Genomic DNA, 27,500 nt, shown 5'->3' on the forward strand with positions numbered 1-27,500 from the left:
GAAAATATGGATAAAAACAAAGAATTATAAGAAAGGAGAAAAGGACGAAAAGGAAGAGAATAAAACAGGGAATAAATGGGGAAAGGAAATGAGAGATAGAAATGACACCGGAGATATTATGGAAAACGAAAATAAGGGGAAAGAAAAGATAGACCAAAATAAAAGAATAACAAGAAAGACGCAGAAATAAAGGACAGAAAAAGATAAAAAAAAAGAGAGGGAACGAAAAGTGGAAAAAAACCGGTTAGAGAGAGAGAGAGAGAGAGAGAGAGAGAGAGAGAGAGAGAGAGAGAGAGAGAGAGAGAGAGAGAGGAAAAGAGGGGAAGGGAAGAGGAAGACCTGGATTCTGCCGACCGAACAGGAGGATTACCAAGGGTCTCCCGACGCCCACAACACACACACATCACGCTTCTCTCTCTCTCTCTCTCTCTCTCTCTCTCTCTCTCTCTCTCTCTCTCTCTCTCTCTCTCTAAACCACGACGCACTTTCCTCCGTTTCCTATACCTTTTTCTGGTGTTATTTTTCTTTCTTTTATTTACTTTCCCTTTTTCCTTCTTTATTTACCAGTCTTTCTATCTGTCTATATTTCTACCTACATTATCTACTTGCCTATCTTTCTATCTATCCATCTATCTATCTACTTCTATCTACACACCTACTGGTCATTCTTTCTTTCCATCCATCTATATCAATCAATATCTATCTATCTAAATATCTATCTATGTCTATTCCTACCTATATTGACTACATACCTATCTTTCCATCAATATACCTATCAGTCTATATACTTTTACACACACACCTATTTCACATTCTTTCAGTCTATCGATCTATCTTTCCATATATCAATCTATCCATATCTGTTCTTCCATCCATTTCAATTTACCTTTCTCCCTTACCACCTTAGCCTGAAATCTACTTCCCCAAAGGTATATGTGTAAGGAAGGGAGGAGAGGCGTGTAGGGAAGGGAGGGAGAAGACAGGGGCAGGTAAGGCCTATTCTTGAGCCTCCCTCCTTCCTTTCAGATAAACAAATGAAGATCAAGCGGCGTAGAGGCGTGAGACTTGATATTGCCAGAGAAACCAAAGAAATCGAACCACCCGCTGACACTTGGCAACTCCTCTCTCATCTCGACTGGGTGAGGGGAGAGTGGAAGAGGGGAGACGGGAGGAAGAGGGGAGACGGGGAAGGGGTGACTATAGAGGGGGAGGAGGACGTGTGGGAGATGGGAAGATGAGGATAGAAGGTGAAAGGATAAGGGAGAGGAAGAGGGGTAAGGAAGAGAGGGAAAAAAATGAAGGGAAAAAGAGCGGAGACAGTGTTTAAGAGAGAGAGAGAGAGAGAGAGAGAGAGAGAGAGAGAGAGAGAGAGAGAGAGAGAGAGAGAGAGAGAGAGAGAGAGAGAGAGAGTGTGGGGAAACAGAAAACTATTTAACAGATTTACCACAATCGTCCTCATTTCCACTATTACTCCAGACAAGGAAGGAAGGGAGGAAGGAAAAAAGGAGGAGAAGGAGGAGGAGAAGAAGGAAGAAGAGGAGGAGGAGGAGGAAATCATGGAGGGAAAAAAGAAAAGGGGAGAAGAAAAGGGAAAATTTCAGGCTAGCAACGTGCGAGAGAGAGAGAGAGAGAGAGAGAGAGAGAGAGAGAGAGAGAGAGAGAGAGAGAGAGAGAGAGAGAGAGATATGTGAGGGGAAGGCCAGGATGTTGTGAGCGAGGGGAGTGTAATACTAACTGACGAGAGAGAGAGAGAGAGAGAGAGAGAGAGAGAGAGAGAGAGAGAGAGAGAGAGAGAGAGAGAGAGAGAGAGAGAGAGAGAGCAGTACATACACACTCTTTCTCTCCCCTCCTTAGTATTGTGGAGGGGAGAGGCATGGGGTGGGCGGGGGGGAGGGGAGGGGGAGAAGGGAGAGAAGAGAGGAGAGGAAAGGGGAGTGAGCGAGGGGTGGGAGAGGTAAAGTTACTCATCACCCCAAGAGAGAGAGAGAGAGAGAGAGAGAGAGAGAGAGAGAGAGAGAGAGAGAGAGAGAGGATTTAGTACTACGGTATGAGAAGAGGAATGTGGCGCTGGGAGGGAGGAATGAGGGGAGAGAGGAGAGGGAGGGAGGAGAGAGGGGAGAGGAGAGGGAGGGAGGAAAGAGGGGAGAGGAAAGAGGAGGGGGGGAGGGAGAGGGAGGGGAGATATGCAGTTGAGAGATGAGGGGGAGGGAAGGGGAGGTATGAATGAGGGGAGAGGGCGAGAGGGGAGAGAGAGGGGAGAGGGGTGAGAGATGATGCGAAGAAGCTTTGGCACATGTTTACTGAGACTTGTTGTTATGTTGATGCTTATAACTGTTAGTGTGTGTGTGTGTGTGTGTGTGTGTGTGTGTGTGTGTGTGTGTGTGTGTGTGTGTGTGTGTGTGTGACGTGCGTAGAGCTTCACCATGACCACAATGTCTTTCTGTACACACACACACACACACACACACACACACACACACACAGACACACACTGACGGCTCCTACAGAATGAGAAACAAAGAGACAGAGAGCGAGAGAGCGAGACCGACCGAGCTAGCGAGTAAGAGAGAGTATGAGAGAGCAAGGGAAAGGAAAAAAGTGTATGGCAGATTCAGTGTGAGTCCTCCCAAGCAGAGAGAAGCGAGGGAGCGAGTAGGAGAAAGAGTATGAGAGAAAGCAAAAGAAAGAAAAAAAGCGTATGGCAGATCCAGTGTGAGTCCTCCCAAGCAGAGAGAAGCCTTACAAACAAGTCATTTTGAGCCTCAGTTGAGCGGCTTTAGCGATGAAAAAGTTAGCGCTAAGTCCCTCATCTGGCAACACGGCCGCGGCAATGCCAGCTCGCGCCGGATGAGTAAAAATGGATGAGGGGAAAAGATGAGGAAGGGATGAGTAAAAACGGACGAGGGGAAAAGATGAGGAAGGGATGAGTAAAAACGGACGAGGGGAATAGATGAGGAAGGGATGAGTATAAACGGACGAGGGGAAAAGATGAGAAGGGATGAGTAAAAACGGACGAGGGGAAAAGATGAGGAAGGAATGAGGAAAAACGGACGAGGAGAAAAGATGAGGAAGGGATGAGTAAAAACGGACGAGGGGAAAAGATGAGGAAGACATGAGGGCCAGTAGGACTTTCATGGTGGAGTCCTTCAGTCTAAATAGGAGGAGGAGGAGGAGGAGGAGGTGATGGTGGTGAAGAGACTGTGATGAGGGAAGGGAAAAGGGGAGGGGAGGAAGTAAAGAGGGGAAGTGGTGTGAGGTGGAGGTAAGAGTTATGAGGGACGGGAAGAGAGGAGATAAAAAGGGGAGGTATTGAGAGGAAGACGTGAAGAGACATGAGGGAGAAGAGATGAGACGAGGAGGGGAAAGATATAAGGAGGAAAAAAAAAGATTGCCTCAAAGATAGATTGCAAAACGAACCCATTCCCAACCTCTCTCTCTCTCTCTCTCTCTCTCTCTCTCTCTCTCTCTCTCTCTCTCTCATGCCTTGGGGTCAGCTGGAGGGGGTTGTCGCGCCAATCCCCCGCGCCATTAATCAACACACCTGTCTTATGGGCGACCAGGTGAGACGCGAGGCAAGAGAAGATGCAGGTGTGGTTGGGGAGGGAGGGAGGGAAGGAGAGGGTAAAAAAAGGGAGAATACTGAGGAAAGATAGAAGAAGGAAGGGAAGCAGAAAGGGGAGGAGGGTGGACGGGAAGATGGAAGGAAGGGAAGAAGGGGAGAAGGGAAGAAAGAGAAGATGGGGGGAAGGGAAGATGAGAGGAAGGGAAGGAGGGAAGGAGAGAAGGTGGGGGGAAAAGAAGGAGGGAGAAAGGGAAGGAAGGGGGGAAGGGAAGGGGGAAGGAAGAGAAGGTGGGATGAAGGGAAAGGAGGGAAGGAGGAAAGGTGAGGAAAAAAAGGGGAGAGAAGTGGAACGAATGTAATGTGGGGAGGGAGGGAATGTGAGGGAGGTGAGTAAGGGAAGACCATGAGGGAGGGAAGAGGAGGAGGAGGTAAGGGGAGACAGAGATGGAGGAGGAGGAGAGATGGGGAGGGAGGGATGGAGAGAAAAATCAGAAGCTTGACGAAAGAGAGGTGCGAGATATGATAAGTGGACTTCAAGGGGAGGAGGGGAGGAAAGGGGAGGAAAGGAGAAGGGGAAAGAGGAGGGAAGGAGGAACTAGGACAGTGGAAGGGAGGAGCGGGAGAGGTAGTGGAGAGAGGGAAGGGAGGAGGGAGGGGAGGAAGGCAAGAACAATGGAAAGGGAGATTAACAGGAGGAATGGGGAGAGAGGGGGAAGAGGCAGATGATAGAGAAGGGGGAGGAAGAAAGATGAGGAGAGAAACAAGAGAGGGGAGATGCAGTGAAGAAGTGGAAGGGAGAAAGGGGAGGGAGAGATGAAAAAAGGGGAGAGTGAGGGGAGAAGTGGAAGAAAGAGGAGAGGGAGAAGAGGTGAAGGAAAAAAAGGGAGAGGACAGAGGAAAGATATAAGAAAGGGAGATAAACAAGAGGAGTGAGAGGAAGAAAGGGAGAGAGGGAGAAGAGAGGAAAAAGGAAAGGGAGAGGAACACGAGATGAGAGGAAGAGGGAGAGAAAGGTGAAAGGAAGAGTAGGGAGAGAGATAAGAGACAGTAGGGGGGAGGAGAGGAGGGGGAAAAATAAGCCTATGAGATGACGTAATGTCCTGAAATGGAGGTGAGCGAGTGCCAGAACTGAGGGAGTGAGTGCCAAGACGTGAGTGTGAGTGCCAAGCGAGGGCGAGTGTGCCAACTTGAAGGGAAGGAGGAGGAGGAGGAGGAGGAGGAAGGGAAAAAAACGAAGGAGCAGGAGGTTAGGTTAAGGTCTCGGTCTCTCGGTCTCTCTCTCTCTCTGAAGGCCACGAGTATTAAGCTTGTTTATAATCTCTGTTCCCAAGACTCGCCGCCATTACCACGATTCACGTACTATCTTACATTATCAACAACTATTTAATTACCACAACCATCACCACCACTACTACTATCAGCATCACGACTACTACTACCATCACTACTACTATTACTACCATTATCACCGGCACAAGAACAATGAGTCATCTTCCTATCACAATTATATCACCTACTGTGACCACTTTGTATTGTCTGCTCCACCCCTCACAGTCACCAACAAGGACTCCATATCATCACCATTTGTCTACCCATCACTACTTATCTCACCCCTCATCACCACCTCCATCACCACAGAAACACTAAAGTCACACCACCTTTCTGCCATACCAATCACCTTTTTACCTCTTTTCTACACTGTCATCACCATTTCGTTCACCATCACCACCACTACAATAACAACAGTACTACACTAACACCATCATTTAGTCACCTTACCTTTCCTACCCCACCATCACCATCATCACCACCACCACATCACAAGCAAAAAACCACCACCATTCTGCAGTCCCAGTCACCTTACCTGCACTACCCCGCCACCACCACCACCAGGTATCACTGACTCACCTGGGAGATTGAGGGTTTACATAATTCAGAGGAACACAGGGGCGGGCCACAGTAGAGGACCACTTTCCCTTAACTTGGTAAAAACTTTCCACTCCAGAAGGAAACTTTAGCTCACTGACGGAGGGAGGGAGGGAGGGAGGGGGAGAGAGATCAGAGACGGAGAATGAAAGGAGGAGAAGGAAGAAGTCGGGGTGAGGATATCATAAAAAAAGAGAGGAAATAGGATAAATGTGGAAGAGAGAGAGAGAGAGAGAGAGAGAGAGAGAGAGAGAGAGAGAGAGAGAGAGAGAGAGAGAGAGAGAGAGAGAGAGAGAGAGAGTAAAGGAAGTGAGTGGAATAAGGCGATAATAAAGAGTGGAAAAGGGGATGCTGAGAGAGATGACAAAGGAGGAGGAAGAGGAGGAGGAAGAGGAGGAGGAGGAGGAGGAGGAGGAGGAGGAGGAAGGGTAGGTAGAGAGAGAAGATTATGCTGGAAGGTGAAAACGGGAGGAGTGGAGAGACGATAGAAAGACAAAGAGAAGAGAAGAAAGGAGGAGGAGGAGAAGGAGGAGGAGGAGGAGGAGGAGGAGAGGCGATAATAAACGAATAGAAAGGGTAGAGGAAGAAGTGGAAAAGTGAAAAATAGAACGACTTAAGGGTAACAAAAAAGAAGGAAGATTAAATTGAAAAAGAGGAAGAGGGGGAAGATAAGAGCGAATTAAAATGATTGAGAGAAGGAAAGGAAAAAAGTTGAAATCATGTAGACGAGAGGAGAAAGAAAGATAGAGAAGGAGAGATAGAAATGAGGACTTAGATAACAGAATAAATGAAAGAAAAACAAAGAAGATGATAAAGAACAGAAGAGAAAAAGGAAGTTAGGAAAGAAGAAAAGGAAAGACGATGAAAACTGACAAAAGAAACATTGAGGAGGACGATGACGAGGAGGAGGAGGAGGAGATTAAGGGGGCGGAGTTGCACGATTAAGGAGAGGAAGAGGAGGAGGAGACAAAGACAAGATGAAGAAGAAGAGGAGGAGGACAAACAGTAGATAACAAGCAAGATATGATAATTAAGAGAAGGGAAAGAAGAGGGGGAAAAAAAGGAAGCCACTGGAGGGAGAAAAAAGAAGAAGAAAAAGTAGAAGGAACTGGAGGAGGAGGAAGAACGAGAAAGAAAAGTAAAAAAAAAAGTGAACAAGGGGAGGAAGACTAGACGGGAGGAGGAGAAGGAGGAGGGGGAGGAAGAACAGAGGAAGATTAGATAGGAGTAGGAGGAGGAGGAGGAGGAGGAGGAGGAGAAGTGCAGTTGGTGCCACGAGGGGAAAAGAACGAGATAGAAAAAGTGAAACAAAAAACTGAAGAGGAGGAGAAGGCAGACCATATGGGAGGAGGAGGAGGAGGAGTGCAGTTGGTCTCCTCCTCCTCCTCCTCTTCCTTCGTGTTGCGCTGGTGGTAAGCAAACGAGAAAATATTGGAAGACAGCAGAGGGGAAAATCAATAACAGGAACGAAGAAGGAAAAATGACAAGGGAGGGATGTGTGTGTGTGTGTGTGTGTGTGTGTGTGTGTGTGTGTGTGTGTGTGTGTGTGTGTGTGTGTGTGTATGGGTGGGAAGGAGAAGAAAGGAGAGGAGAGAGAGGAAGAACTTGAATAAAAGAAGGAAAATAGAGGAGTGAAGGAAGAGGAGGAGGAGGAGGAGGAGGAGGAGGAGGTGGATTCTGTAGGATGGTAAAGAGGAGGTGAAGAGCGAAGAGAAATACAAACCATAAAATCTGAATTATTATTAGAGTAAAAAATTGAAAGGTAATATTAGCTTTCAATATTCCCCTAAAGCAAAAACAAAGGAAAAACAATGAAAGGATAAATAAATAATAAATACTAAACAGAAAATAAACATAAATAATAACTAGAACAAAGACGGAAAATACTACACACACACACACACACACACACACATACACACGAACGCACGCACGCACAAAATAAGAGAAAGAAAACGGAAAAATATGAAGCTGGACAAAAAAAAAGATCAAGTAAATCTACACAGAACTAAAATAAATAAATTCACCGAGAAAAAGAAAAGCTGAAAGGTTTGTTTGACGTGTGTTGAGAGAGAGAGAGAGAGAGAGAGAGAGAGAGAGAGAGAGAGAGAGAGAGAGAGAGAGAGAGAGAGTGGTGGGGGGACGGGGGGGGACACACATGGCAACACCGGCGCATCACGGGAGCTTCGACATGGCAACGCCGCAAATTAGCAAAACCTGCTACAATATAGAGGAAAACTCCTTTCCTCCCGAGAGAGAGAGAGAGAGAGAGAGAGAGAGAGAGAGAGAGAGAGAGAGAGAGAGAGAGAGAGAGAGAGAGAGAGAGAGAGAGAGAGAGAGAGAGAGAGAGAGAGAGAGAGAGAGAGAATTCAAATAAGCGGGTAAATAAGAGGAGGAAGCTGAGAAAGACCAAGAGCTAATTGCTGAATCAAAGGAAGAGGAGGAAAAGAAAGAGGTGGAGGAGGAGGAGGAGGAGGAGGAATATGGCAAGCAGTGAAGAGAGGAAGGCGAGGATAGGAAAACGGAGAAAAGAGAAGAAACAAGAGGAAGGCTAAAGGCTTAGAAGAGTAAGAGGAAGCAGGAAGACAAAGAAGAGGAAGAAAGGAGGAAGAAGAAGAAGAGGAAGAGGAGAAAGACGATAGTAAAGTGGAGGAAAACGAGAAACAAGAGTTATTCTGGGATTCTTTTCTAAATGATGAGGAGGGAAAAAAAAGACAAATAGAAGAAATGGAGTAAGACTAGAAACGAGGGTGAGAAAGAAGAGGAAAGAGGAGAAAGAAGGAAAGAAAGCCGATGGTAGAGGAGAGAGAGAGAGAGAGAGAGAGAGAGAGAGAGAGAGAGAGAGAGAGAGAGAGAGAGAGTAATTTGCCCCAGTATTATAAGGTTGATGGGCGGACTAACCTGATAGCGTTGCGTAAGTCCGAGTATTGCGTCATCGTGTCCCGCCCAGCGTCACCAGCAGCCCCCCACGTGACGCCTTCTCGACCTGCAGAGAGAGAGAGAGAGAGAGAGAGAGAGAGAGAGAGAGAGAGAGAGAGAGAGAGAGAGAGAGGAATAAACATTAGTAACAACGCACTCAAGTAGTTTTTTTATATTATTATTTAAATATACACTAAACTCACAAGCGCAAATCATCAAAATTTTCTTTCCTCTTATCCATTCTCACCACCAATATCATCACCACACTAGCTTCGTATAATTCATTACACATCACATCACAACACTACCCATTATTTTGACCCCCTCCCCCCCTTCCTTCTTTCTCTCTCCCTTTCTTTCCTTTTCCTTATCCAATCCCTTCTCTCAACCCTTAACTCCATTCTCAGCCTCTGCCACCTCTCCCTCCCTCCCTCTTTCCTTCCTTACTTCCTTCATCACACCACCCCAAACGTTCTGCTCTCCTGATCCTTTCTCCTTTTCTCTTTCTCTCCCTCGCTTTCTTTCCTCTCCCAATCCAGTCCCATCTCCCAACCCAATCCTCCTCCTCCTCTACCTCTTCTTCCTTCCTTCTCCATCCTCTCTTTCCTTTTCCCATCCAATCCCATCACCCAACCCAATCCTCCTCCTCCTCCTCTTCCACCTCTCCTTCCTTCCTTCCTTCCTCCTCTATCCTCTCTTTCTTTCCTCTCTTTCCTTTCCCCATCCAGTCCCATCACCCAACCCAATCCTCCACCTCCTCCTCCTCCACCTCTCCTTCCTTCCTTCCTTCTCCATCCTCTCTTTCCTTTTCCCATCCAATCCCATCACCCAACCCAATCCTTCACCTCCTCCTCCTCCACCTCTCCTTCCTTCATTCCTTCTCCATCCTCTCTTTCCTTTCCCCATCCAATCCCATCACCCAACCCAATCCTCCACCTCCTCCTCCTCCACCTCTCCTTCCTTCTCCATCCTCTCTTTCCTTTTCCCATCCAATCCCATCACCCAACCCAATCCTCCTCCTCCTCCTCCACCTCTCCCTCCTTCCTTCCTTCCTCCCGCCCATAAAGCACTGCGAGTTGAAAACAGCGAAATGGTGAACACTGAAGCGGGGACCATTGTGACGGAGGCTCATATTTTTTTGCTCCTACAAAGGTCCAGTGTTTGGGATGACGTGAGAGAGGGCCATGACGAGGAGGAGGAGGAGGAGGAGGGAAGGAAGTGGAGGAGGAGGAGAAGGCCCGGAAAGAGTTAGGTAGGTAGAAAGGGTAAAGAAGATAAGAGAGAAATGAAGGAGAAAGGGAAGAGAAAACATGTGAAGAGGGCTTGAGAGAGAGAGAGAGAGAGAGAGAGAGAGAGAGAGAGAGAGAGAGAGAGAGAGAGAGAGAGAGAGAGAGAGAGAGAGAGAGAGAGAGAGAGAGAGAGGACTGATAGACACTAATAGATAAATTGGAGCCGTGTTCAAGGTTAGGGAGGATGACGAGCAGATTATGAACTTGAGATGATAACTAAATGGACGATGAAGTAAATATGCCGAGGCCAACACACACACACACACACACACACACACACACACACACACACACACACACACACGAGAGAGAGAGAGAGAGAGAGACGTACAATAGCAACATTTTTCACACGGCAGTCGAGGAATGGCATTTTACACACACACACACACACACACACACACACACACACACACACACACACACACACATGTACGTAGGTGCCCCGTCTACGTGTACAGGATCTGGATACGTGCCAAACGCGAACGTATTAGAGAGAGAGAGAGAGAGAGAGAGAGAGAGAGAGAGAGAGAGAGAGAGAGAGAGAGAGAGAGAGAGAGAGAGAGAGAGAGCCAGAGCCTGTTCTTCTTTCTCTCTCTCTCTCTCTCTCTCTCTCTCCGTCTGGCCCGGTCGTCGCCGCGGAGACAAACAAAACCAGCACGACCGAGGATCCTCACGTCACAAGTTACGTTTCCGCCATTTGCGACGACGTGTCTGGTGTTGGGGGGGCGCGGGGGAGGGGGGAGGGAGGGGGGGTTGAGGGAGACGAACGGGAGTAGAACGTGGAAAGGGGAAGGTGGTGGAGAAGGAGAAGAATTAAAGAGGAAGCGATGAAGCGATGTTAGTGAGGAGGGGGGAGGAGAGAGAGAGAGAGAGAGAGAGAGAGAGAGAGAGAGAGAGAGAGAGAGAGAGAGAGAGAGAGAGAGAGAGAGAGAGAGCGCATGACTGTGTGTGTGTGTGTGTGTGTGTGTGTGTGTGTGTACAAACAATAGATCGAAGCGTCTATATCATCATTTGAACGAAAAAATCATCTTGAATAGAATGAGAGAGAGAGAGAGAGAGAGAGAGAGAGAGAGAGAGAGAGAGAGAGAGAGAGAGAGAGAGAGAGAGAGAGAGAGAGAGAACAACAATATCCACCTTCATGCTTTCACAATGTCATTTTTTTTAAATATTTCAATTTGTCTTTTTTTCCGGCAATGATTTGGTAAGTTCTTTGTAGCGTCGCGTAATGGAAGCGACTCATCAATTAGTGGAATAGGCGGCGGTATTGTGTTATGCAGGTGTGTGAGCAGGTGTGTTCAGGCGGTGGAGGTGGTGGTGATGAATTATGATTGATGTTGCAGTGGTGTTGTCATGGAAGTGGTGGTTGTGGTGATGATGATGTTAGATTTGAATTTGTGGGAGTGTAGGTGATGAAGAAGGATGTTGCGGTGTTGTTGTGGAAGTGATGTTGATGTTATTTAGATTTGTGTGTGAAAGTCAGTAATGAAGAATGATGTTTTGGTGATGGTGGTGGTGGTGATGTTACTTCGGTATGTGTGAACGTTAGTCATGAAGAGGGTCGTTGTGTTGTTGTCGTGGAAGGGGTTGTGCTGCGGTCGTTTAGGTGTATGTTTGGGAGAGTTAGTAATGAAGACTGATATTGTGGTGATGGTGGTGTTGTTACGGAGCGCTATGTGTCAGAATAACCACCCATCTATCCATCTTGTGTTTTCCTTCCATAGTGGCGTTGACAGGCGCCATACACAGGCACCGCGCATACAAGGTAACGCTCAGGTGATATTAATGAGGCTGGGATAAACAGGTACTTGAGGGGAAGGCTGACTGGAGGCGGTGTTGATAAGCGAGCTATTTTGGCTGACGTGGTGGTGGTGATGTGCTGCTCAGGTGGTGGTTGGTGCTCCTCTAAGGTGGTGATAAGGTACAGGTGGATGCGAAGTGGAGTGTAAGTGGAGTAGAGGAAATTGAAGTAGGTACAGGTGGTGGTGTGACTTGACTGGTGATGATTTGGTGATGATAAAGTAAAGGTGCGTTGGTGTGTGGTGGAGTCGCTTAGTGGGGTTGATTAGGTGTTGAAGTGAGGTTAGAGTGCAGCACGGGTGGCGGTTATGTTGGTATATAGACGACGTGTAAATTTGGAAGCATAAGTGTTTGAATTATTACTTGCATTTAATGGCGAAAAGGTGAACTATAGGTTGGATTTTGCTAATATAACGTATAGGCGATATAGTGGAAAGTGGGAATATGTTAGAGACGGGAAATAAGTTAAGAAGCATAAGTGAATCTGTATACCAGCACTTAAACAACGAAAAAGTGATCAGTAAGTTAGATTTTCCTGATAAAAGTAGGCAATAGAATGAAAAGGTGTCGAATAGGTTAAGGACAGAAAAAAACCTTAGACTCGATTGCACAGGAAGAGTGGGTTAGCACAAGGAAAGGTGTGTTAAGGGGACCAGGAGGGAGAGTGAGTACGGTAACAGTGGACCCAGTTAGTAAGTTGTTGCTAGTGGTGTTGGTAGTGGTGGTGATGGTGGTGGTAATGGTGGGTAGAAGAGAAAGGAGAGGAGAGGAGAGGAGAGAACATTTAAAGGCTAATGGTTGAAGGTGAGAGCAGACAAAGTGTAGCCAGTTAGACAGTCGGTGGTGGTGGTGGTGGCTGTGGTGGTGCTGGTGGTAATGGTGGGTGGAAGAGAAAGGAGAAGAGGAGAGGAGAGGACATTTAAGGGTTAATGGTTGAAGGTGAGTGCAGACAAAGTGTAGCCAGTTAGACAGTCGGTGGTGGAGGTGCTGGTGGTGTTGAGTAGAAGAGAGCAGAGCAGAGGAGAGGAGAGGAGAGAGGAGAGGAGAGAGAGGCTGAGGCCCGGAAACTCTTCGTTAAACATTGTTCCCTCTTGAGTTAATGAAAATGAATTTCCGCTCCGGACTATTGAAGTTAGTGAGTGGTGATGGTGACTGGCAGGGTGGTAAGTGGTGGTGCCGGTGGTGATGATGGTGATGATGGTGATCGGGATGTGTAAGTGACGGAAGGGTTATTTAGTAGTGGTGATAATGATGGCTGGGAGGAAGAGTGGTTGAGATCAAAGATGGTGATGATGGTAATGATGGTGATGGGTAAAGGATGGCTAGTAAGGATGATAGTGATGATGGTGACTGGGGCGGAAATGTGGTGATGGGTGGTGTTATTAGTCTAGTGTCAAGGATGGTGACGAAGAGGTTGATAATGACATGGAAGAGGAACGTGAAAGATGGTTAATATTGGTGGTGGTGGTGGTGGTGGTGACTGGGGCGGAGGTGTGGTTGTAGTTGTGGTTATTGTCTTAAGTCTGGTGTTGAAGGTAAAGACGTTACTATACAGGATGTTGTGTTACCCGAGAAAGATAAATGGAGGAAGAGGAAGAGGAGGAGGAGGTGGAGAGTGAGTGACTTCTGTGAGGACTGTTTTGAAGATGAACTGTTGTGGAACTTATCGTCAGGAAGGAAGAGGAGGAGGAGGAGGAGGAGGAGGAAGAAGATACGGTGATGATAGTGATGGAAGTGGCGTTTGTGGAAAAGGTGGCTGAGGTTGATGAATATGTAGTGGAAGAGGAGGTGGAGGAGGAGGAGGAGGAGGGGGAGGAGGAAGAGGAGGCTGTTGTTGCTGAGAGGTGCTTGAATACGTTACAAGGGCGGCCGTGTTGTGTGTGTGTGTGTGTGTGTGTGTGTGTGTGTGTGTGTGTGTGTGTGGGTCACTATAGCGTGGTAAGCGAACAACCCCGAGGCGACACTGCTGAGGGGACGAGAACGAGGGGAGAGGAGAGGGAAGCAGAGAAGAGAAAATAAAGGAGGGAGGATAAGGGAAGAGCAGAGATTACGGGTGGAGAGAGAGAGAGAGAGAGAGAGAGAGAGAGAGAGAGAGAGAGAGAGAGAGAGAGAGAGGTGAAGGAGTAAGGGAAACTGGAGTGGAGATGTCAGGGCGAGGGGTAGAGAGGGAGAGAGAGTGAGGGATCAAGGCGTGAGGGGAGAGGAAAAGGGAGAGAGAGAGAATCCTGCCGGCCCTGCTTGCCTTTGCCCCTCGCCCTTGCCTCCGTGCCTCGCCACTCGCCTCCTCCTCCCCTCCGGCAGCGCGTAGTGGCTCCGGAGGTGACGCACCATTATAAATTTAGGTGGATGGTAAAGCGATTCCTGGAGCGCGCCGTCACCAGAGGTCGTGTTTGCTCCTGCTGCTCCTCCTCCTCCTCCTCTTGGTGATGCACAGAGCCTCGCCGAGTGACACCTAATTACCTCCAGGACGCTATTCAGACTCTCCCCGGCCATATTCAACCTCCCCAACATTAATACGTCTCGGAAAACAAAGAAAAATCGAAATCCGTCCCCAAACAAAAGAGAAGCGGATGAATAAACAGCGAGAAAGACGCGGGAGGCTAAAGAGAATCGATCGAGCCGTGTTGGGTGCAGCGGGCGGGCGGGAGATCCACTCGGGCGGGCGGGGGGATTTAGGGGGGCGAGGGGGGCGGAAAGGGGAAAGGGCTCAGGGCTCAGGGTTCAGGCAGCGTGGATCCTTAGGGAGTCCTGGACGCTGGGGACTCTCAGGATGTCAGGGGATCCTCAAGGATATGCCCCACGCTAAGGACGCACCAAAGTTGAAGGACATGCTGGAGGTTCGTCTTAATGACCGACCTCTCTACCTTCACCTCCTTCACTTCCCTCACCTCCTCCTCCTTCTACATTGCCTTGCTCCGCCGCTCACGGGACGCACTTGAGGCCCATCGGAGCGCTGTGGTTAATCTCGTGACGTGGTGGTTAATCTTGTGACGCCCACAGTTCGATCCCCGCGCCTGTGTTTACCCGAGTGTGGGAGGCAGACCGTATCATCGTAGCACGCACGTAATTGGCTGAGACAGATGATGCTCGCCGCGTCACAACCAATCCCAGAGGGGGGCCGCGGCGCTGCCAGGCGTATGATGACTCCCCTTTTCATGGCACAGCTACATCACCGGCCGGGCCTCGCCTCCGGATGCTCCCCAAAACACAAACAAAGTAAAGGACATTTGGAAATCTCCCGTGAAAAGTGACGAATGGAACACCGAATAGGTTTAAGTTGGCTCTGGGCGGGTTGTTAGGGGGAGCCGCTTCAGCCTCTCGCCCCAGCCCTGCACCCTTCCCCCCTTCTCTCCCCCCACCAAGAGCGCTGATAGCCTCGCCGGGTGATGGCTAGGGCATAATAGCTGTTGACAGTTAAAAACAGTTATTGGCAGCTATTATATAACTTAGAAAAAAGGCGGGCAATAACAGCCACATCCCCCTCGCCTGACAACCGCTACAGATATTAAGCGCTAAATATCGAGGAGGGATGCTGCTGCCGCGGATGCTGGGGATGCTGCAATACATGTAAACACATCCCGGAGCCTCTTGATAACTAGGCGGCAGGAGGATGTAGAGAAGGAGGACAAGGAGGAAAAGGAAGAGGAGGAGGAGAACTCATGGCAGAGAAACGATTCCAAACTAGCCAGAAGCAGTTAAGAGAGAGAGAGAGAGAGAGAGAGAGAGAGAGAGAGAGAGAGAGAGAGAGAGAGAGAGAGAGAGAGAGAGAGAGAGAGAGAGAGACAGAATGCCTCCCACCCTCCCCACCTCAAGCTTTTCCTGTGTTGACATTAGTTTATTAATACTGAAGTTGAGACGTTACTAAGCGTGAGAAAATAAGCAAGACCACAGAGAGAGAGAGAGAGAGAGAGAGAGAGAGAGAGAGAGAGAGAGAGAGAGAGAGAGAGAGAGGATGCAAATCGAGGTTAGTACTCATATATTTGTGCGGCGGCGTGAGGGGAGATTCGGGTAATTGGTGAGAGAGGGCGGTCACCCCTCACTGCTCTCTCTCTCTCTCTCTCTCTCTCTCTCTCTGTGTAAGCAAGTGTGTGAGAAGATGATGAGAGGTGACAAAACAAGCAAAGGAAATGAGATAGAAGAGGAAGGAAAGAGGAGAGAGGAGAAGGGGAAGGAATCTGTGGGAAGGAGGATGTAGAGAGGAGAGAAGAAGAGGAGGAGGAGGAGGAAGAGGGAGGATAGGAAGCTAATGAAGGGTGAGGGAAAGAAGAGGGGAGGTGAAGGAAAATGGAGAACAATAAAGGAGAGCTAATGGAAGCGTAGAAAATGGGGCTAGAGTAGGGTCAGTGAAGAGAGAGAGAGAGAGAGAGAGAGAGAGAGAGAGAGAGAGAGAGAGAGAGAGAGAGAGAGAGAGAGAGAGAGAGAGAGAAGACCCTCAACCTCTCGCTCTCACTGGAGGGGAAGGTCTCGACTTGACCGGATTTTTAGGCAATAAGGCGATTTTGGGCAACGCTTCGACCCCCACGGAGAGAGAGAGAGAGAGAGAGAGAGAGAGAGAGAGAGAGAGAGAGAGAGAGAGAGAGAGAGAGAGAGAGAGGAATGGAAGAGAAATGAACGAAGAGGAGGAATAAAGAGAAGAGAAAGGAGGGAAGAGAGGACAAAAAATAAAGTTTGGAGGGAAGAAGGAAAGTAAAGAGGAATAAGAGGAAGATAAGAGAAAACTGAGGTAAAAAGAAGGAAGTTGGGAAGGAAAAAGGAAAGTAAGAAGAGGAAGATAGAGGAAGAATATTGGAAAAAAAAGAATGTTGAGACAAAAGACAGCAAGTGGAGTAAAGGAAAGGAAAAGAAGGGAAAAGAGGAAAGAAGATAGAGGAAATAAAAACGGCATAGGAAGGAGGAGAAGGAAAGAGGAAAAGAACAATAAGAACAGAGGAAAATCACAGCATAGAAAGAAGAGGGGAGTAGATGAAGAAGGAGAGGAAAAGAAAACAAGAGAACAGAGGAGACATGAGTAAAGATGAATAAAGGAAGGAAAACATGAGTAAGGAGGGATTGGAAGGAGGGAAATAAAGGGAGACAGAGGAAGAAGATGAAGAGGATAGAAGAGAGAGGACGGTTAGTGTGAAGTCTCTTTCTCTCCTCTGCCTCCCTCTCCTCTCCTGGGGCTGTGTGGTGGCGAGGGGAGAAGGGAGAGGCAGCAGTAGTGGTTGTGGTGATGATGACTGTGGTGGTGAAGGGAGGAGAGTGGTGGTGGTGGTGGTGGTGGCTGTGTGGTAGGTCTTGGTGTGGTGAGTGGCCTTATCTTACCGCTCACCACCACCAGTACTATCACCACCACCACCACCACCACCACCAGTACTGTCACCACCACCACCACCACCACCAGTACTGTCACCACCACCACCACCACCATCGTCAGCACCAGTACACGTGTCTTCCATCTGAGAGAGAGAGAGAGAGAGAGAGAGAGAGAGAGAGAGAGAGAGAGAGAGAGAGAGAGAGAGAGAGAGAGAGAGAGAGAGAGAGAGAGAGAGAGAATTATGTTATGTCCTTGCATGTACCGAGATATCTTGTAGTACTTCCCGACTCTCTCTCTCTCTCTCTCTCTCGTGTGTGTGTGTGTGTGTGTGTGTGTGAAGCCAAATATATGACAACGAGCCTGTGTTTTGCTCTTTTATATTTGTTTGTTTGTTTGTTTGTCGTCCAACTTACTACTAATGCATTCACTTATTTGTTTTTCTTTAATTTGTTTATCTGTTAATTTTTTCATCCATATATTTGATTTGTTTTTAGATTTATTTTCTTTTATATATCTTTTCCTTCCTCTCAATATGTCTGTTTGCCCTCTTCCTCTTTCCCTCCCATCTTCTCTTCTTTCCTCCCTTCGTGTTTCCTCCTTATTCTCCCTCCATATATTTATTCTCATTTATCATTTAGTCATTTCCATCACTGTTTTTTATACCTTCTCCCTTTCAATCTGTCTGTCTGCCCTCTTCCTCTCTCTTCTTCCATCTTTCCTCCCTCTGTGTTTTCCTCTTACTCTTCCTCCCTCTCCCTCTCTCCCTCCTCTTCTGCCTGGGTGCTTCCGCGGCCCTCGCACAGTCCACAAAGAAAGGTTTTTGCCGCTGGAAGAGATGGGTCAGGATGGCTTATGTCTGGAAAAAAGGGAGAGAGAGGGAGAGCGACCTTTTCTAATCACCCACTTTCTGTATGATTTTTTTTCTCGTTTGTGTATTTTGTCTATCACTTTTGTTTCCTTTTCCCTATCATATTTTTTTTGGGGGGGAAGGAAGAAGGAAGAAGGAGGGGGAAGGAAGAGAAAGAAAAAAGACAAGAGGGGAAGGGAGGAGGGAGAAAGAAGGGAAGACGGAGAAGAGAGGTAAGAAATTAATTATTTTTTCTTACATCTCCCTTTTTCTTTTTTCCTGTCTGCTCTATCATTTCCATTCCCTCTATTTTAACCTCAACCACTAAACCAAAAAGGGAGAGGGTATTTTTTTCTGTTTATCCACTACTTGTATCCTTCTCTTTTCTCGTCCACATCCCTACCAGATATTCCTTCCTCACATTCAGTCCTTCATTTCCCTATCCTCTCTTCTCTCTTCTCTTCTACTCCCTCTCCTCTCCATCTACTCCTTCTCTCTTTACACTCACTATCACTTCCTGATTTTCTCTCTCCTCTCTTTCCATATCTCTCTCTCCTTTCTTTCCCACTCCTTCTACTTTCTTCTCCCACTTTCTCCTCTCCTATCTTCTACTCCCCCTCTCCTCTCTTCTCTCTGACCCTTCCCCTTTCCCACTCCCTTCTTTCCCTCGCGCTTCTCTTCTCCTATCCCTTACTTTCCTCTCTTTTTTTCTCCCTCTCCACCTCGACGCCCAGTGACTGTAGTGAATCCTTGAGGTGTGTGTGTCTGTGTGTGTGTGTGTGTGTGTGTCCCAACCACGAGCATAATATCGATTTTTTTAGCGCGAATCTTTACTGACTTGATTAAACTGTAAATATGGTTTCCGCTATATTGAGATGATTCCGTTTCACAATTTACGAGTCCGAATATTTTTGCATACATTACTATTTTTTTTTTTTTGAGGTTCGCATGCCCGCTCGCTCCCTCCCTTGCTATTTATTTATATTTTCCCCTCTCTCTCTCTTTCGTTCTGTTTTGTCCTCCCCGGTTGAATTTATGAATGGGATGATTTTGGGGAGGGGGGGGTGGAGGGGAGGTAGGAGGTGTAAAGTGTGTGTGTGTGTGTGTGTGTGTGTGTGTGTGTGTGTGTGTGTGTGTGTGTGTGTGTGTGTGTGTGTGGTTATGATAAAAGACGTGTGAGTTGTATTACGGTGATGCTAAAATAACTAAATGAGATATAAATAGATAGATACAGAGAGAGAGAGAGAGAGAGAGAGAGAGAGAGAGAGAGAGAGAGAGAGAGAGAGAGAGAGAGAGAGAGAGAGAGAGAGAGAGAGAGATACCGTACCACATGCCAATATTGCTTTGGTATACCTCGTCTCTTCTCCTTTTTCTCCTCCTCCTCCTCCTCCTCATTCTCTTCTCTCCTTCTCCTCCTCCTCCTCCCCCCCCCCCTACAGCAGCACTAATAGCTACAGTGTTTACAGGGTCTCGGGCGCGGCGTTCCCTTTCCGGCCGGCAGTAAGTAACTTGGCTCCTCTTGCCCGACCTGCTGTATTTTGTCAGGCGCTGAAGAGAGAGAGAGAGAGAGAGAGAGAGAGAGAGAGAGAGAGAGAGAGAGAGAGAGAGAGAGAGAGAGAGAGAGAGAGAGAGAGAGAGAGAGAGTAAGGGGAGTAAGAATTATTATTACTATACCGGAAAATGTTCTTCTAGTGCCATTCAGGATTTGGAACGCGACTTTATATTTGTTTATCGTTATTTATTCATTTGTTTATACATTAGAAGACTGGGACTGTTAAATAAATGGTGCTGTAATACTAAACCGACTTCTTAAAAAAAATGATGCTGACAAACGCGATTTACATAACAAATAATACGGACAACTTTTTTTTTTCATCTCTCTAAAATCATCTTTCTTTCTCTCTCTTTTGTGGGTGTTGTGGCTTCTCTCTTTAAAATAACCTCGCCATCTCCCATAATCAATGAAAAGTAATAAGAGGCTGCAATGATCATAATTAAATAACTAAGATGCTGGGGGTACACACAAACGCAATAAATAAATAAATAAGTAAATCTAAATGAATAAACTAAATAAATCTAAATGAAGAACGCACGGCTTGTAATCTCGCCATCTCCCATAATCAATAAAAAAATAATAAGAGGCAGCCTTGATCATAATTAAACAACTAAGATGATGGGGGTACACACAAACGCAAAAAAAATAAAATAAATAAAAACAACTAAATAAATCTAAATGAACGCACGGCTTCTAATTTCTGTAGCCTAAGAAAGGTGTGTTTACAGACTGTGAAAGAGGAAGTAGAATAGAGATAAAAGGAGGAGGAGGAGGAGGAGGAGAAGGAGGACGAGGAGGAGGACGACATGTTTGTGAAGCGTATTTTCCGTTCCTCTTTCAAGGCTCCGCCACTATTTGGAGCGGCACTAAGAATACGACTGACAAAGGCTAAAAGAGTCCTGGCGGCGCTTGGAACGCCTCCCCCGGGCCTAAAAACGTATTGACAGCAGCTAAAAGTAAAGGTAAAAAAGGGGGCGGAGAATAATGAGACGTTCATTTTAGTCTTGACGGCGTGGCTGTGACAGTGTTTTAGAAGTGAGTGTTAGGAGGACGAGTTTATTAATGCCGACTGTTTGGTGATGGTGATGATGATAGTGATGATTAGGTGTGATGGGGTAAAGAGGTTGCAAAGGTCAGTTATTAGTTATGATGATAGTGGTGAGGTAGCAAGAATAGTCAATACCAACAATAACATCAATAAAAATAATATATATAATAATAATAGTAATAATATCAGTAAATCTTAACAGTAACTACAGCGCCATGAATTATTCAACTACTGCTACTATTAATAAATTACTACCACTTTTAGCAATAATGTAATTAACAATAATACAAATATTATAACTACCACTAATTTCAGTAATAATAATAATAATAACAGTGATGTGATGAAAATATGCCGAGTCTCATCAATAACAAATAACATGACAACAGCAGCATCTCTCATTTTGTTCCCTTCATATTTTCAACATATTTTTCATTACACAACTTTTCAAAAACATGGACAAAAAATGCGATGAGAAGCAAAAAAGAAAAAAAACAACAACAACCCCGGCTCTCCTGTTGTTGCTGCTGTTGAGACTCTACAAGGAGGAGGAGGAGGAGGAGGAGGAGGAAAGAGAGAGAGAGACGCATCTGAAGACGCCTATAATTCTACCGCCAATGGCTATCCAATACTCATCCCCCCGCCCCCCCTCCCCCCTGTCCCCTCGCCTCCCCCTCCATCGGCCATTCACCTGAGATACATGTGTGGGTCTTATTGTGGTGGGGAGGGGGGGGAGGAGGGGGTAGAGGAGGAGAGGGATTAGAGGTTTATACAGCGTGGTTGAGGAAGGAAAAGGAGGAGGAGGAGGAAGAGTTGATAAGAGGGTGGAGAAGTTTTGGAGGAGGAGGAGGAGGAGGAGGAAGACGGCTTAGGAAGGTTTCAGTAGGTTGTGGAAGTTTAAGGATTTTGTGTGTGTGTGATCGAGAGAGAGAGAGAGAGAGAGAGAGAGAGAGAGAGAGAGAGAGAGAGAGAGAGAGAGAGAGAGAGAGAGAGAGCGTCGTAGAGAGAGAAAAGAGTCGTCAAGCTTCCAATTAGAAAGAAAATGAGAAAAAAAACGAAAATTAAACCAAGAAAGTATACCCTGAAAAAAATCATAAAAAAGAAAATGGGAAAGAGGTCGCCAACACCAAACTAAAGAGGAAGAGGAGGAGGACCTACGAAGGGATACAAAGGAGAAAAAGAAGAGGAAAAAGAAAAAGAAAAAGGAGAAATTTAAAAAGAAGAAAATGAAGAACAAAAAGAAAGGGACAAAAAGGACGCCGATGTGAACCCAAACCAAGATCAACGATGGGAAGGTCTTGAAACGTCTTATTATTAAAGTCTGTGAGCCGCAGTGTCTCCTTCACGTTCGCGGGGAAGTGTAGTCTGATGGCATTAGGGATTATTACTCGAATTCCTCGCGTGGTTAAGAATCTTCCGTGCCTGAGTCCACCTCCTCTCCCTCTTCCTTCACTACCACCCTCCTCCTCCTCCCTCCAGCGAGCCGTCTGCAGGAGAGGGAGTAGGAGGCATGGCAGCAGCGGCAGGGAATAGCAGGAGGAGGAGGAGGAGGAGGAGGAGGAGAGGGAAGCTTGGAGGTTATATGAGGAGGAGGAGGAGGACTGGAGGCCGGGGTGGGTTGCATCATTCTTCGCTTGAGAGAGAGAGAGAGAGAGAGAGAGAGAGAGAGAGAGAGAGAGAGAGAGAGAGAGAGAGAGAGAGAGAGAGATTATAAGGAGATTTGTAGAAAACGTTATGCCCTTGTCTCTCTTTCCCTCTCTTCCTTCTTACTGTTTTCCAGGGTGGAGGAGGAGGCGGAGGGGGAAGCGGAGGAGGGATGGGAGGGGGAGAGGGAGGACCATGGAGGAGTGACTGAGAGAGAGTGAGAGAGAGGAGGGAAAGAGAAGAGGGGAAGAGAGGGTGTTGTGTAGTCCACTCAAGGCTCGGGGTTGGTGAGTGGGGGCATCCGGAGTGAGGAATAAGGCTGAAAGGGAGGTGAGGGGAGAGGAAGAGGGGAAGGAGGAGGAGGACATGGGGGGACAGTTTGGGTGTATGGCGAGGAATGGAGGAAGGGGAGAGACAGACGGGAGGGCGGTGAGGGGAAAGCGAGGAGGGGAGTGTGCTCTCTCTCTCTCTCTCTCTCTCGTCCACAGCCTTGACTCACCATCGCCCGCATCTGCCTGCCCGCTGCCTCATCCCTTACCACCCTCCTCCCCCAGGCCACATCCCCCTACTCAACCACCCACCCACTTCACGCAACCAACCTACATACCCAATGCCTCTATCTTATTTTTTTTTCTCCAACTGCACGGGTAAGCATCGGGGAGTACGTGAGCCTTGGATGCCTGAATATGAAGGGCATAACTGGGGTGGCAGGGTTGTGTTGAGGGCTTGGTAGGCGAGGACAGTCCGACGCGTTAGGCGAGGGCAGGCCCACACGACGGTGAAACAGAGGATGTTGTGGTGATAGCTGGGCACATAGGGAGGGGGGCGCCGGTGAGGGTTGGGGCGATTGGATAAGAGCTCAGGGGGGGGGGGGGAGGTGAAGGGCGGATAAGGAAGCGGGGGTGTGGAGGGAGGGTGGGGGTGGGTAGCAGTGAGGGAGGTGGGGTACGTGTGTTGAGGGGGGAGGCGGGGGTATCACGCGGCAGGATACAGGCCTTGGGGAAGGGGGGGGAGGCGCCTCGATAAGATGGGTGTGAGTCCACCTCCGCCTCCTGCCGCCAGGTGCTGACGCCGATGCGGCGCCTGACGTACTACTGATCCACGTGGTGCCCCGCGCCGCCGCTCCACCGCCGCCACCACAGCTCCACCCGGCCGGCCTGCACACACAAGTAATTCTCTGCACACTGAAATGCCGCATTACAGTGGCAGTGTAGACTGGGCTTCCGCCTGCGCAGCGATGAATGAATAACGAACGCATTAACAGGGCGGGAGTCAGTGGAGGTTTATTTCTGAACTTGACCAGTCCAAGGATTTTGGAATTAATAAAATAACTTTTACACCTTCCCAGAACTTTTTTTTAGCATGAAAACATCACACAGGCATTATTATGTAATCTGCTGATGTTAGGCAAAATGTTATCACCGGATCTCGCATTGTCTGGTCGTCCAGAATACAACACATTAATTTTGCTACAATTAGGCTCTAGAACAGTTAAAACTTTCTACAGCTTTTTCATAATCCGTTAGGCGAGTGTTTTGAGTCTACGGCTATCGACAAATTGTATGCACGAGACATTATTTTATATTAAAAATTACTGACAATACACTGTGTTACATAGAAAATGATTCATGTCCCTTTCCCTTGTGTTTACAATATACTATTATAACAAGCGTTGATTTATTATATATTTTTTTGACGACCGAAACTGGCCCGTTCCTCCGCTCGCAACACTCCCTCCTCACTGGTGCTGTCTGACGCTCCTGCTTGTTCACCAAATCCTTCATTCACCCACGAGACCAGAGCATGCTCAGTCTTCTTATCTGGCCGAGAAATCCGGCTTAGAGCCTTTATCGCCATTCAGGTCAGTCATTATCTCGGCGACCACCTTGTCCCGCCTTTCCCAGGGACGCCGCGTGGCCACGGCTCTACATCGTGTGCTTTTATAGCCTCGAAATTGAAATATAATCCAAATAAGTGATCCTACACTACCTCCCCTCGAATTGAACACCTTTGTCTCGTGCAAGTCAAATGAACGAAAGGTTGCAAATATTAAATAAAAAGACGGTTATTTAATTTATCTGCATTTGCTTCGTAGGACGACATCGTCTACTTTCTTTTTACCTTTGAGGCGACAGACCAAGGACTAAACAAGATGCATAAAAAAAATGCCAGCCATGTGATGTCAGCGTAAAGTAAGACAAGTTGCCAAAAAGAATGCCGCCAAGCTCCTACACACACACACACACACACACACACACACACACACACACACACACACACACACAGAGAAACACACAAAAAAATGCCCCCTGCAGTATTGTTATAACCACTACTCTTCGCACGCCCTACTCTGTCGCCGCTCCCTGCCGCCGCTGCCGCCACAGCCTCCCGTGCCCACGCTTCCCCACTGGGACTCAATCACGCCTAACCTCGTGCCTTGTGAAATGTGAGCCCGATGGAGTGACATCCTTAGAGGGGCGTATTTTCCAGGCTAACGGAGGTGAAATGATGGTGTGAGAGGCCCGGCGAGAGAGAGAGAGAGAGAGAGAGAGAGAGAGAGAGAGAGAGAGAGAGAGAGAGAGAGAGAGAGAGAGAGATTGTGGGAGGGGGGCAAAGGGAAGGGGGGAGACGGATGCAACTGATTACGTTCTGTTACTAGCCAGCCAAACCTTGAAGCCATACTGAGGCACACACACACACACACACACACACACACACACCACACGTTGCATCATCATCATCACCATCAGGGAACGAGTTATAGAACCCTAACGAGAAGCATATCCAGCTATTACAATTACGGCGTGCCAGGTACACACACAAGCAGGAGGAGGAGGAAGCCTTGACTCTCCTTACACACACACACACACACACACACACACAGTCCCGGGCAACACAAGTGGCAGTCAGTTACAACTTTCTTGGCCACGTAACTTGAAGGAAAAAAGAAAAGAAAAGAAGAGAAGGAGGTGCTCTCGTGTTCCGGTTCATTTACTTCGGATGTTATTCTTGCGGCGAGAACGCGTGAGAAGTTATAATGTTTATCCACTGTACGTGTTCTTTTTTTTGTCTTCCTAGATGCTAAAGAGACACTGACTTATGATATAGTAATTAGTCATATCCTCTTATTGTACGCCGTGAAATATGAAACTTGGCTTGAGAAAAAAATAATAGAGAAGGGTTCGTATTACTTGAGAAAATTATCATATTTTTTCTCTTGTATGAAGTTTGGATATGATACAAAAATGTAGATTCGTCCTGCTTGATCTCTCTCTCTCTCTCTCTCTCTCTCTCTCTCTATGTACACGAGACAGTAAACAAGAATTCAACCTCAACAACTCTGGCAAAGATTGCGTCCAACCCCGCAGCTGCTCACGTTCCCACAGCGAGGCGCGGCAAGGACCAGCCAGACCCAGCCCCTGCCCCGGCCATAGCCCCAGCCCCTACCTTCTGTACCCCCAGCCCTTCCTGCCTCACTCCTCCTCTCTACTCCTGTCAATGCTCCCCCTTCCACTACACCCCCTGCCTCTAAGTCCTGTCTCCTATCCCTCTCTCCCTCCCTGCCTGCCTCATCCTACCCTCCCCTTCTCCGTCCTCGGCTCGGGAAACGACACGCCGCTCGCTATAGGGATTAGGTTCACGAAGGATTCTGTTGCGTGGTCCGGGGATGATGATAACAATAATAATGATAGTAATAATAATAATAGTAATAATAACAGTAACACTAATAATAACAATAATTACAACAAACAAATGTGATGATTGTAACTAGAAAATTAAATAGTAGTAGTAGTAGTAAACCCAATGTATATAGTAATTGATATAATCTAGACTTTAGACTTAACATGCATGGCTCCGCAAAACACAAGAGAGAGAGAGAGAGAGAGAGAGAGAGAGAGAGAGAGAGAGAGAGAGAGAGAGAGAGAGAAGGCCGCCACGCCCGCCACCACCACTACCAAGCCAGCCAGCCTCGCTCAGCCCCAGTAAGTCAGAGCAGCTTGCAAATATGTCCACTCAGCCTCCCGCCGTAATCCCGGACCACTGCGAGTCACTTCGTGGAACTGAATGAAATTTGTTCACTTCCACAAGGCGCTGGAGCGTGTGTGTGGCTCTCTCTCTTTTTTGCAATGACAAAATTAAATATATAAGTCGCTTAGGAATTCCAATCTCTCCATCTTACAACGACAAAACTAAAATATATATATCTTAGAAATTGCTCTCTTTCTCTTTCTCTTCTGGGGTGTTATTGACGCCACAAAGAAAGGTGTAAAGTGCTAAGGAGAGGATAAGGTTGGTGGTGGTGTTGGTGTGAGTCATTGGCAGGATTTTTTCTCTTTTTTTTTATACTTTTTAAGGGAGTATCTGAGTCAAGGAGGACGAGTGGCACCGTCGGGCCTTGCTCCCCGGCACTCCCAAATTACCTTCACCGTGAATGTTTTGATTCACTCGGCGGCGACGTGGCACCTAATTAAGGAAGAACGTCACGTGGCAGTCTGCTGTGTCGGTCTGTTTGTGTCCCGAGGAGGAAAAGGAGGAGAAGGAGTGGTGGTGGTGGTGGCAGGGAGGGGAGAGAGGATGATGGGAGTGAGGGGAAGGCAGCGATATCTTGGCATGCCAGATGGGACGAGACGACTCCACCCCACCAGCACCACCACCACTATTCCTTCCCTCCTCCTGCACCCTCTCCCGCTCGCCCTGCCTCCCTCCCCTTCCTTCTGTCAACCACACTCACCACCACCGCCACCACCACTACCATCACACGCCGCTCACAAAATGGAGGGAACGGAAAATGTATAAGGAGAGGGAAGAGTAGGTAGGGATGGGTCGTGGGTGCATGATAAGTGCGGCCCTCGAGGCGTGAGCTGAGGGGAGGTATTGCCAGCCTTCTCGTGAGCTAAGTGTGTGACGTGGACACCCTCAGCCGTCCCCTCGCCTCGCCTCGCCTTCCTTCCCATCTTTTCCCCTCGTCGGCTCGTGTGTGTGTCTGTGTCTTTGAGTGCGTGTGTGGATGTTGGTGGTAATGGCGGTGAGTGTGTGTGTGTGTGTGTGTGTGTGTGTTAGGAAAGCGGAAAAGAAATGGAAGATAGGGCGGTAGTAGTAGTGGCAGTAGTAGTAGTAGTAGTAGTAGTAGTAGTAGTAGTGGTAGTAGTAGTAGTAGAAGTAGTAATGGTGTGAAGAGTATTGGTTAGTCTGTGATAGCTATCGACAGTGTTAGAAGTTGGTGGTGGGGTGTGGTGGTGTGACTGACTGTGGTGGTGTGGCTGAGTGTGGTGGTGTGGCTGGGTGTGTGTGGAGGGCGTGAGGGTCGTGGCGGTGGTAACACAAGTGAAGGCGGTGCTGGTGGCCGACATTGTGACGCTTGTCTGGTGAACGTGACGCGTTCGACCACAATGGCCTGGGTAAAAGATGGCGCCTCTGATATTGGGAAATTTCGGCGAACCATCAAGAACTGACGGGCGGGGAAGGACGTGTGGGAGGCGGTGCTGGAGGTGGATGGAGGAGAGGAAGAGAAGTAGGAACAGGCGGCGGCAGTGTTGGTGGCGACGGAGTAAGGCGTGGGAGACATGTCTGTATTGTATGGGCGGGAGGGACAGAGGGAGTGGGCGGGCGGAGGGCC

At 47.8% G+C, this 27,500-nt stretch overlaps 1 long non-coding RNA gene across 1 annotated transcript in view; it reads right to left on the reverse strand.

The window, feature by feature from the left end:
* The window catches only part of LOC127009329 (uncharacterized), a 40,372-nt gene that overhangs the window by 11,211 nt on the left and 1,661 nt on the right, over positions 1 to 27,500 (reverse strand). Inside the window, exon 2 of the long non-coding RNA XR_007761847.1 lies at positions 8,390 to 8,474. This is a non-coding gene — a long non-coding RNA (uncharacterized LOC127009329). The remainder of the gene's footprint in view (positions 1 to 8,389; positions 8,475 to 27,500) is intronic.

The sequence above is a fragment of the Eriocheir sinensis genome, chromosome 40 (assembly GCF_024679095.1).
Source record: "Eriocheir sinensis breed Jianghai 21 chromosome 40, ASM2467909v1, whole genome shotgun sequence".
Lineage (NCBI taxonomy): Eukaryota > Metazoa > Arthropoda > Malacostraca > Decapoda > Varunidae > Eriocheir > Eriocheir sinensis.